Source organism: Zingiber officinale, chromosome 1A (assembly GCF_018446385.1).
Source record: "Zingiber officinale cultivar Zhangliang chromosome 1A, Zo_v1.1, whole genome shotgun sequence".
Taxonomy (NCBI): Eukaryota; Viridiplantae; Streptophyta; class Magnoliopsida; order Zingiberales; family Zingiberaceae; genus Zingiber; species Zingiber officinale.
In genome coordinates this window covers 31,653,724-31,665,869 of record NC_055987.1, presented here as the reverse complement: position 1 = coordinate 31,665,869, position 12,146 = coordinate 31,653,724, and positions in this window count along the sequence as shown.

Genomic DNA, 12,146 nt, shown 5'->3' with positions numbered 1-12,146 from the left:
ACCTGGATTTGTTTAACGACAACCTCGGAAGTCGGGTACTAGCCTCTTCTTAAAAGTAAAATACTTATAATCTTAATTACTTCTTCTTTGAATGCCTCGGCATTTTAATAGGCACCTTGTGTGCCAAAATCCCTAAAGTCTTGACTTTGGGATCTACTTAAGGCCTCGGCCTTTTCTTTCTTTTCTTTATCTTTCTTATACTTTTCTTATAAAAGAATGCTTCTTACAAAACTGAAATGTTTAACCAAACTCTAACACTGCAATGATTAAACAAAATCTGCATACAAGTTTAAACAGAAATATGCATATTAAGCTTAACTAAAATCTGCACTAATGCTTAACAGAAATCTGCATACTAGCTTAATAAAAATCTACATAATAGCTTAACAGAAAATCTAAACTGCATACTTTAAAAATGAGGACTGTTCTTGCCCAATGCATAGCGTAAAAAGATCTAACTAGCAAGCTTAAGGCAAGGTTGTTCCAACTAATTAAGAAAGCATCAGTACTGAGCATGGTCGAAAAGGGTCTAACAGCAATCTAATCCACATTGCACTGAATCTATAAAGCCAGCCCTGAACACAATCTTTTCATTGCTAATCTACACAACTTAAACGAAAGCTAAAGCTGCGGTTAGGGAATAAGTGATAAAATGGCTAACAACATACCAATGAATTGATAACAAATCAAAACTGCACTGTGGTAATTGTTCCTCCTGCTATGTGCCACGGCAACAAAAGAAAAACACAAGATTGCAAGCTTCCCTTCAACCCGGACATTCTCATCAAGTCACAACCAATAAATCTAATGAAAATTGCTATTGTAACCTCAAGACCATACTTGTTCTACATGCTATGTGCCACGGCAATAAAAGAAAAACACAAGATTGCAAGCTTCCCTTCAACCCGGACATTCTCATCAAGTCACAACCAACAAATCTTACAACATGCTGCGAATTCAAGGAAAACAAGAAAACATCCAAACAAAATCTCTTTCCCTCTTCCTTAACATCTCACGGCAGTAAGCCCTAAACCACATTCTTCACAAAAAATTCGAAACAAAAGGAAAAGAACACCAAAACGAATCGAAATCCGGAACTATCCTACTGCAGGTGAGTAGCGACTTACCTTCGTGTTCTTGGACTCACAGCCGAAAGGAGGCAACTAGGGCTTCGGAGGAGCTTCAATTCTCGGCAACCTCTTTGTGTTTCCAAGCTCCCCTCGTCGGAGTGGCCACACACGGGTGAAGATCGGTCGGAAACAACCCTTCGCCGGCGCCGGAGACCAAGCCCTAGGTCCCCTGCTGCGTCTTCGCCCGAGAGGGAGTCGCAGTCGCTCGCGATCGGGAGAGGAAAGGAGAGGGTAAAGGGTTTTCGGTTTGGCAATTTACCACCTCAACTTATCCCTCTTTATAATCTCCATATTCTGTTAACTGGTTAAATAATTTTCCTATCTTTTCTAAACAGAATCGATGGCTGGATCACCTGGTTAGCCAGGTTTCGACCAAATCACAGGTCTGGGTTTCGAATCCCTCAGTCGCGAACCTTTTTTCCAATTTATTTTAAATGTCCCAACTTCTGCTTAAATGGAATTCTTCTCCTCCTTTAATAAGAAATGATCGCTGGATCAGTTGGTTGGCTGCGTTCGGCTTAAGGCGAAGCTCGTGGTTTCGAATCCCGGTTGCAACATTTTCTTCCTATTATTTCTCGCTATTAACTTCTATTACTTAAATAAAATTCTTCCTTTATTAGATTAATTAATAACTACTAGCCTAGTTGGTTGGTTGGGTTTTGCTCAGGTCAGGGGTTGCCGGTTCAAGCCTCAGCTTGGACATTTTTTTGTCGAACCTTCTTTCGTTTAGTAAAAATACCAAACGACCTCCAAAAATTGCATAAAAATATTCTATAAATTCCTAAAAATCTCTAGAATTTTTCTAAAGCATTTCTATATTTTAATAAGGTCTTTTAGGACTCCAAATCATGAAATTTGGGGTGTTACACAGGTTGCCTTACAACCCTCCTACTACGACGAGGCACTGTCTGTGGTTGTGTATCATGTGTGACACGTGTTGCAGTCTCTTGTGGTACTTCATCTTGTACTGTTGGTACTGAAGTAGATGTGTCCTCTCTAAGTTCTTCTAAAATAACTTTGCTACTGGGCTTGTGATCCATTATATAGTCTTCTTCTAAAAACTGGGCATTGGTGCTAACAATGACCTTCTGGTCTTTAGGACTATAAAATAAACTACCTTTCGTTCCTATGGGATACCCCACAAACACGCGAACTTCTGTACGAGATTCTAACTTATCAGCATCTGGATTCAGCACATGTGCTGGACTACCCCAAATCCGAATATGTCTTATGTTAGGACCAAAAGTAGCTAGAGGGGGGGGGGGGGGGGGGGGGAATAGCTCGTCGCGTTCGCTCGTTGCTCGGCGTTGCTTGTTCCTTCAAAGATGTGCAGCGGAAATACAAAGAAACAATCACACAACGCTAACACGGTTGGTTTACTTGGTATCCACCTCCAAAGGAGGTGACTAATCCAAGGATCCACACCACGCACGCACCCTCCACTATGAAACACTCCTTTTCGGTAACTACCGAGGGCAGAGAAGCCCTACAAGACTCTCGGTACAAGAAGAAGGAAAGGGAAACAAAATACAAGCACAAAGCTTACAATGAATGCAGAAAACTCTAACCCTAGCTTCTCTTCTTGCCTTTGATCCGCCTCTTGACTCGAAGAGCTTCCAAGAACCTTCAAGAACTGGCGATCACGAGCTTTGAGAGTGCTGTGGAGGAGCTGGCGAAGATCTGAGATGAAACGGTGAAGAGATGCAGAAGGAAATGAACGCCTGCGGCCTTTATCGACGCCAACGGTCGGATCCCGATCGATTCGAATATTCCCAATCGATCGGGGAGGCTTTGGATCGATCCACGGATCGATCCGGGGCTCGTGCTACGGAAAAATGCGGATCGATCCACGGATCGATCCAGCCCTTATCGCGCGCCCCAATCGATCCACCGATCGATTGGAACATCTGATCGATCCACGGATCGATCCGGCTCTTCCGCTCGGAAAAGTCGGATCGATCCACCGATCGATTCAGCCTCGATGGATCCATCGATCGATCCAACACTTGGTTTTGCCCAAAACCAAGTTCCAAGCCTCTCAAACCAACATCCGGTCAACCTTGACCTGTTGGTACATCATGCCCAGCATCCGGTCACCCTTGACCTGCTAAGACTTCCCACCAAGTGTGGTCAATCCTTTGACCCACTTAGACTTTTCTATTCATGCCAAGTATCCGGTCACCCTTGACCTACTTGGACTTCATCGACTAGTCGTCTACTTTGACCTTCATCAGATTTCCTCGTGCCAAGTATCCAACAATCCTTTGACCTACTTGGACTTCCCAACACCGATGTCCGATCATCCTGATCCATCTGGATTTTCCTCTTCGGCTTCACTCACCGGGACTTTCACCCAACTTCACTCACTAGGGTTTTCCATCCGCCAGCTTCACTCACTAGGGCTTTCACCGCTTCACTCACTGGGACTTTCACCCAGCTTCACTCACTAGGGTTTTCCTTCCGCCTGACTTCACTCTAGGACTTTCACCCAGCTTCACTCACTAGGGTTTTCACCGGTTTCACTCACCGGGACTTTCACCTAGCTTCACTCACTAGGGTTTTCCTTTGCCCGGCTTCACTCACCAGACTTCCCTGTCAAGTATCCGGTCAACCTTGACCTACTTGACTCTTCTTCAATCAATTTCTTATTGTCAAACATCTAAACTCAAACCAAGACTCAGCTTGGTCACCCAGGTCAACCTTGACCTGAGGGATGTTGCACCAACAATCTTCCCCTTTTTGATGTTTGACAATACCACAATAACACTTACAATACCACATGTAAGTTAGGCTAATCCTATAGCCTCAATCTTCATGCCACTAGGTAATGAACATATAAATTAAGCTCTTCATTCTCCCCCTACGAGGGCACACTCCCTCTAGGTAATGAAAGCCTAACTTACACCCATTCATAGGTCCTTTCATTCTCCCCCTATTGGCACACATCAACCCATCTTTGGGCACACATCAACCCATGCCCCAATTTTGGGTACATATCAACAAATCCATTTGTTGAAAACTCTCCCCCTGAAGAGTTGCTCATCGTTGTTCACAACATCACTCGTTGTGATCAACACGATAATGAAGGTCCCATACCCTTCATTTATCCTTAACTTCTCCCTCAATGTAGACAAATGCCCAACCTTGAGCATTATCTAACCACTTGAGTTCCCACTTGAAATAATGAGGATATCCACTCCCCATTTCAAGTTCAAAAGCTCATACATGAGCATTTTCTTTAAAGAAGGTTAACCACCTTCCAAGGTTCATGAAAAGTAATTTTTCATGTCTTTAAAGAGTCCCTCCCCCTAAAGACATGGTGGTGACTTCTGTCATTGCACCAACAATGACTTGGAATCCCTAAACCTTTAGGAAACCCAAATTTAGAAGTTTTGAGGTTCAAATAATCAAAATTTGAAACAAACTTCAACCTAAACTTCAATGAAGCCTTCCTTAACCAATCCATCCTTGTTTTCACATGAAAACACCCTTTGTATGTATACAAATGTATTTTAGAGGTTTGGAATGGTTACCTAGACTCAAAGAGGTTCAAAGATGCTGAAATCAAGCCTTCCCAGCCAAAATCAGCAACTTGGATCGATTGGAGTTGGGTTCCAATCGATTGAACCTTTCTGAATCGATCCACTGATCGATTCAGAGGCCTGATTTCAGTGAGAAACTCTTAGTTAAGATCCATGATCGATTGGGCACCCAATCGATCCATGGATCCCTTGCTCGATAGTTGCTGAAATTCCATTTCATTAGAAACCCTAGAAAATTCTACAAAATCCAAAATCATGAAATTTCGTGTAGACATTATTTAGGGCATACTTAATCATGGAAAAATAGCTTTCTATGAAAATACATCATATTTTCAAAGATTGACACAAACTCGAAAACTTGCAAAAACTTTAGTGTTTTTCTTCAAGTTTGTGTCTAACTATTCAATGGTGATTACTATCAAAAGATAGCCTTCACCAAGGTTTTCCAAAAACATTTTAAAAACATTTTCAAAACCAATATCCCATCATGTTCCTTGGGCATAATGCACATGACTTGTACATTAGCTTTCCCAATGATGGGAAAACACATAACTATGTGTTTTGATGAACCTAAAAACTCAAAAGAATGCACTAAATCAACATTTTGAGTTTTGTTCATCATCCTAACATCTCACTTGTATCTAATGTACACTAATCACATACAAGTCACCTTATAGTCTTTGTGAGATGTAGATTTTGGTTTTTGCCCTAATCTAGGGATCATGCATATCTATCTAGGCATTCTAGAGATATTAGACATCCACCTAGGATGTCACTTGTCAATAAGTGTCGTTAAATGCCATACGTCCTTAATTACAAGGAATTAAACTTAATGCATGATTATGTTATGACATACATCAAAAGAAAATAATTTTCAAAAGAAAATATCCTATTACTACATGATGTATGAATGTCATGACATGGTATTTTTGGATTTTTCATAATAAAACATGAATGCAAAACTAGACATGATGTCATGGCATATGATGGGCAAACAATCATGGCAAGATTTAGCATAAATAAAATATACCTAGATTAACTATCTAAGTATCCTTAAAGTCTTAGCTAAACTTACAACTTAAACATAGATTGCCCTAAAGTGCTACAAGAGAATGCCAAAGCCTAAATTTGCATTTCTAATTTCCTTGATTTAATGTATGCCAATTGAAAGTAAACATGTCCTCAAATGTTGGCATATTCCATTTTTCCTCAAGAGTGATTACATAAATCAAGGCCCGGATTGCCTTAAATTTCCAAGAGAATAACCAAAATCCCAACTTGGTATTTCTCAAGGTTTTCCCAATTTGTGCCATTTTAGATTAAAATCAATTCTTCCACCATTAGGCACATTTTACTCTTTCAAGGAGTAAACAATAGGTCCATTTCATTTTCAAAGGTTAACTAAAACCTTGAAAATGCTCCTTGAGTGTCAATTTCCTCAAAGTTAGGTTAACTACCCTTCTAATCGGAGTTGACACTCTCTAACCCATCTATGGGGTAGAGAAGATGCTCCTAGGAACCCAACACCTATTGGTGCTCCTTGGATGCTCTAGGTACTCACTAGGGATAACTTCCCTAGATACCTTCCTAGTGACCTTGTTGGGCTTCTTAGAAGCCTTGGTCACATTTTCTAGGTCAACTCTAGGGATAACCTCCCTTGTGACCTTGTTTGTGACTTTCTTAGACTTCTTAGAAGTCTTAGTCACATTTATTGCAAAAATACTCTTAGGGATGACTTCCCTAGTATTTTTGACTTGACCACTAGACCTAGGGTTTGTTCCATAACTATATGGAACTCTATGGTAAGAGGGCACATCCTTCTTAGCCTTTGGTTTGTATCCCAAACCTCTATGGCCATTAGATGACTTTGATTACCCTAAACCTAGGTTATGCTCATTTTGCCCTAATAGGATATTTTCCATCCTTTTTAGGGTCTTTTCCATTTTATCAAGTCTTGACCTCAAGACTTGATTTTCTATCACTAAGTCCTTAGTTTTAGATTTTTCATTTGATTCATGAGCATATTTGTTCTTGGGCTTGTATCTAAAATCTTTAGAGTTATTGCCCAAGTGTCTATCTACCTTCCTAACCTTAGGTTGGGTAGTTTTGACATGTAGGGCCACATGTTTTTCCTTAAAGCCCTCATGCTTTCTATTCTTATGGTAAATTGCATTAAAATGATAAAAGTTAGAACTATCATGCTTTTCACCATAATGTAAGGGGGCAGGCTCAATAAATGTTACCTTCTTCTTTACCTTGGAGGCTCCCCCTTGACGAATGCCTCCTTGAGCCTTGACCATCTTCTTCCCCTTGAGGCATTGACTTCGGTAATGCCCTTTTTGATTGCAAGAGAAGCACACAATGTGCTCCTTGCTCTTCTTTGTTCCAGGGATGGTCTCCTTGAGCTTCTCCTTTCCTTTTTGTGCCATTTGGCCTTTTTTCTTGGCCAATTTGGGGCACTTGCTCTTGTAGTGCCCATGTTCCCTACATTCAAAGCATATAATATGATTTTTATTATTAATTGAAACGTTTATACCTTCGCTTATAGAGATGGCATCTTTTCCTTTGGATCCGGAGGTGGAAGCTTCCTCTTGATCGAACCTTGATTCCCCTCCATTTGATTTTTCTTGACTTGTGGAGGTAGAAGCTTCTTCATCCTCTTCTTCTCTTGACCCGGATGTAGAGGATTCTCCTTCTTCTTGATCCGGTGTCACCAAGGATTGCTCCCCCTCAATCCTAGAGGTGGAGGCTTCATCATCTTGAATATGAAACAAGGAGTATGCTCCCTCCTTGTTCCCTTCGTTGCATTCCCTTGAGGATGAAGCTTCTTGGATTTCTTCTTCTTCGGAGGTTGAGCATCTCTCAACCTTGGAGTCCTCCTCTTGATCTTGCTCCAAAGAGTCACCCTCTCCGGATTCTTCATGATCTTGTACAGTGGAGGGGATCTCTTCATGAAGCTTGGCCAATTTGCTCCATAGTTCCTTTGCATCTTCAAATTCTCCAATTTTGCAAAGGATGGTGCTTGGCAATAAGTTGACCAAAAGCTTGGTCACTTTGTCATTGGCCTCGCACCTTTGGACTTGCTCTTGGCTCCACTTGCTCCTCTTGAGAACTTTGCCCTTTGAGTTTGTTGGAGTCTTGAAGCCTTCCATAAGAGCAAACCATTGCTCTATCTCCATCATAAGAAAATTTTTGATTCTTGATTTCCAAGAATCGAAGCTCGTGGAAGTGTATGGAGGAGCCACCCTCGTGTCGAATCCGAGCCCATCTCGGAATTCCATTGTAGAAGTTGAGCTTTTGATAAAGTCTTGAACTTGAAGAATTTGCTCCAACTTCTTCACCCTCTAGCTTTTCTTGATATGTTTGCCCCTTCCGGCGGTGATTCCGGTGAAGAGCAACCTTGCTCTGATACCACTTGTTAGGATCAAAAGTCGCTAGAGGGGGGGGTGAATAGCTCGTCGCGTTCGCTCGTTGCTCGGCGTTGCTTGTTCCTTCAAAGATGTGCAGCGGAAATACAAAGAAACAATCACACAACGCTAACACGGTTGGTTTACTTGGTATCCACCTCCAAAGGAGGTGACTAATCCAAGGATCCACACCACGCACGCACCCTCCACTATGAAACACTCCTTTTCGGTAACTACCGAGGGCGGAGAAGCCCTACAAGACTCTCGGTACAAGAAGAAGGAAAGGGAAACAAAATACAAGCACAAAGCTTACAATGAATGCAGAAAACCCTAACCCTAGCTTCTCTTCTTGCCTTTGATCCGCCTCTTGACTCGGAGAGCTTCCAAGAACCTTCAAGAACTGGCGATCACGAGCTTTGAGAGTGCTGTGGAGGAAGATCCGAGATGAAACGGTGAAGAGATACCGAAGGAAATGCGGCCTTTATCGACGCTAACGGTCGGATCCCGATCGATTCAATGTTCCCAATCGATCGGAGGCTTTGGATCGATCCACGGATCGATCCAGCGCCTTCGCGGAAACACCGGATCGATCCACGGATCGATCCAGCTGATCGCGGAACCCCCAATCGATCCACCGATCGATTGGAACATCTGGATCGATCCACGGATCGATCCAGAGGCTCTCTGTTACGAGAAGCCCGGATCGATCCATCGATCGATCAACACTTGGTTTTGCCCAAAACCAAGTTCCAAGCCTCTCAAACCAACATCCGGCCAACCTTGACCTTGGTACATCATGCCCAGCATCTGGTCACCTTTGACCGCTAGGACTTCCCACCAAGTGTGGTCAACCTTGACCCACTTAGACTTTTCTATTCATGCCAAGTATCCGTCACTCCCTCGACCTACTTGGACTTCCATCGATGTCTCAACCTTCAGTTTAGATTTCCTTATGCCAAGTATCCGATCACACTTTCGACCTACTTGGACTTCCCAACACCAGATGTCTGATCATCCTTGATCCATCTGGATTTTCCCTTGCCTGGCTTCACTCACCAGGACTTTCACCTAACTTCACTCACTAGGGTTTTCCATCTGCCTAGCTTCACTCACTAGGGCTTTCACCTGGCTTCACTCACCAGGGCTTTCACCTAGCTTCACTCACTAGGGTTTTCCTTCTGCCTGGCTTCACTCACCAGGACTTTCACCTAGCTTCACTCACTAGGGTTTTCACCTGGTTTCACTCACCAGGACTTTCACCTAGCTTCACTCACTAGGGTTTTCCTTTTGCCTGGCTTCACTCACCAGGACTTCCCTGTCAAGTATCCGGTCAACCTTGACCTACTTGACTCTTCTTCAATCAATTTCTTATTGTCAAACATCTAAACTCAAACCAAGACTCAGCTTGGTCACCCAGGTCAACCTTGACCTGAGGGATGTTGCACCAACATCTTAGACTGGGCTTTCACCCATTCCACAATTCTGTGAGAGTAGAAGAAACTGATTTAGAAGGTACTAAGTTCAAAATGTACTCTGCTGTTTCCAGAGCGTATCCCCAAAATGAATTTGGTAATTCTGAATAACTCATCATCGATCTAACCATTTCCATAAGAGTCCTATTCCTTCGTTCTGCCACACCATTCTGTTGGGGTGTACCAGGTGTAGACAGTTGGGATTGAATCCCGGCCTCTGATAAGTAATTCCTAAACTCTCCTAAGAGGTATTCGCCACCACGATCAGACCGTAGTGTCTTAATACTTTTACCTAGTCGTTTCTCCACATCAGCCTTGTACTCTTTGAACTTATCAAAGCACTCGGACTTGCGGCGCATTAGGTAAATGTATCCGTATCTTGAATAATCGTCAATAAAAGAGACAAAATATTCAAAACCACCTCTTGCCTGGATAGACATAGGACCACACAAATCAGAATGAACTAATTCTAACATTTCTTTGGCTCTATACCCCTTGGCCTTAAAAGGCCTCTTGGTCATTTTACCTTCCAAGCAAGATTCACAAGTCGAAAAATTTTCCAACTCTAATGAACCCAAAAGTCCATCGGCTATAAGCCTCTGAATCCTACTTAAGTTAATATGACCAAGCCTTAGATGCCAAAGATATGCTTGGTTCATTTCTGAAGGTTCTTTTCTCTTATTTGAGTTAGAAGATGAGTTATAAATTTCCATGTTTTGCTTTGTGGGAGAAATTGGATTTAAAGTATACAAATTACCAACTAATGCACTAGAACAGATAATCACTTTATTTCTCTTAATAACTACATCGTTACTAAAGGAAACTGAATATCCATTCAAAAACAGTTTAGAAACTGAAATTAAATTCTTTCTAAAACTGGGTACATAAAGATAATTTCTTAAAACCAAATTTCTATTCCTATTAAAAGATAAGTAGACATCTCCCATTGCAACAGCCGCCACCTTAGTAGCATTGCCCATGTAGACGGTAATCTCTCCTTCAGTTAGTCATCGGGTTTCCTGGAACCCCTGCAAGGAATTGCAGACATGATCAGTGGCTCCCGTATCTACACACCAGGTGCTGGTAGATAAGACCGCTAAATATGTTTCAACAACTAGAGCATGAGATATACCTTTGTTGTTCTGATTCCTATGAGGACAGTTCGTTTTCCAATGCCCTGACTGCTTGCAGATGAAGCACTTGCCCTTCGGCTTCTTCATTCCAGCTTTAGGTCCTGTACTCTGAGATTTATTCACTTTCTTTGCTAAACCAACTTGTTTCTTCTTCTTCTTTCCTTTCGGTTTAGAAGTAGAACCATTTTCAGCATAGTGAATATGAGAATTGTGACGAAACATGCTGCCTGAAGTTTTGTCAGTAGTTCTGCCAATGAATATACCCTTTTGTTCATATTGTAATTCAGGCGGAATTACTCAAAACTTCTAGGTAGTGTTTGGAGGATCATATCGATCTGGGTTTCCCCATCAATTTCTCCTCTAAGGATTTGTATTTCGTTCAGATAAGCCATCATCTTTAGGATATGATCCCTCATAGGAGTACCCTCTTGAATGGTGGCTGTCATTATCTTTCTCATGGCTTCTTGTCTAGAAGCCCGATCCTGATGACCAAAGAGTTCCTTGAGATTGTTCATAATATCATAAGCTATTGGTAAATCTTGATGATGATGTTGCAATACATTTGACATTGAAGCCAAAATGTAACACCGCGCCATCTTATCCGCCTTTACCCATTTCTTATGATATTCAATCTCCTCTTGGGTAGATTCACCAGTGGGTGCATCAGGACAAGACTCAGTCAGTACAAACTTATAGCTTTCAGCAGTAAGAACAATGTCCAGGTTCCTTTTCCAATCTATGTAGTTAGGACCAGTAAGTCTATTCTGTTGTAGTATGATGGACAGTGGGTTGAAAGTCATCCTAAGAATCACAAATAACTTTTGGTCAGAACTCTAAATTTAGAATAATATTGATTCCTCAAACAATACTATTTTAAATTAACCAACACCTCAAAACACCGCGAATATTGTATGCTACGATAGTGTGGACGTATACAAATTCAACATTTGTAAAAGGAGGGTTTAACCCATTAATTTTATTATCTTGTCAACCTAACTTTTTGACAAATAAAATTAATAGTTGTTATCCTTTGGTCACACGAATAATAGCAGTGACTCCGATGGGGAGGATACTATTAGACGTGCCTAAGTGTATACCACTACTTGACACTAAGTCCATTAATAAGATTGTGCCCCTTCCGATGGGGAAGATCACACGCTCTTAATTAACTTCTTATAGTCATACAAAATGGAAGTTTGTTCTAGTGATCCACAAACAAGCTCATCTGATATGGAGGAAGGCACTCAGAGCCAACGCGCAAGCTTGTTTGCATCACTTACAAACTAGTAATGGAGACTGTGGAATTTATTTAAAATCCCTCTTCCACTTAGTTATTTATAAATGAGGAATTTTAACTATGCTAGCCTACTAAACATGTATACTAACATGCACACACAGCACAATATAAAAGCAATAAATAGAAAATCTAATTTTCAACTATTATGACTTTTATCTATGGTTG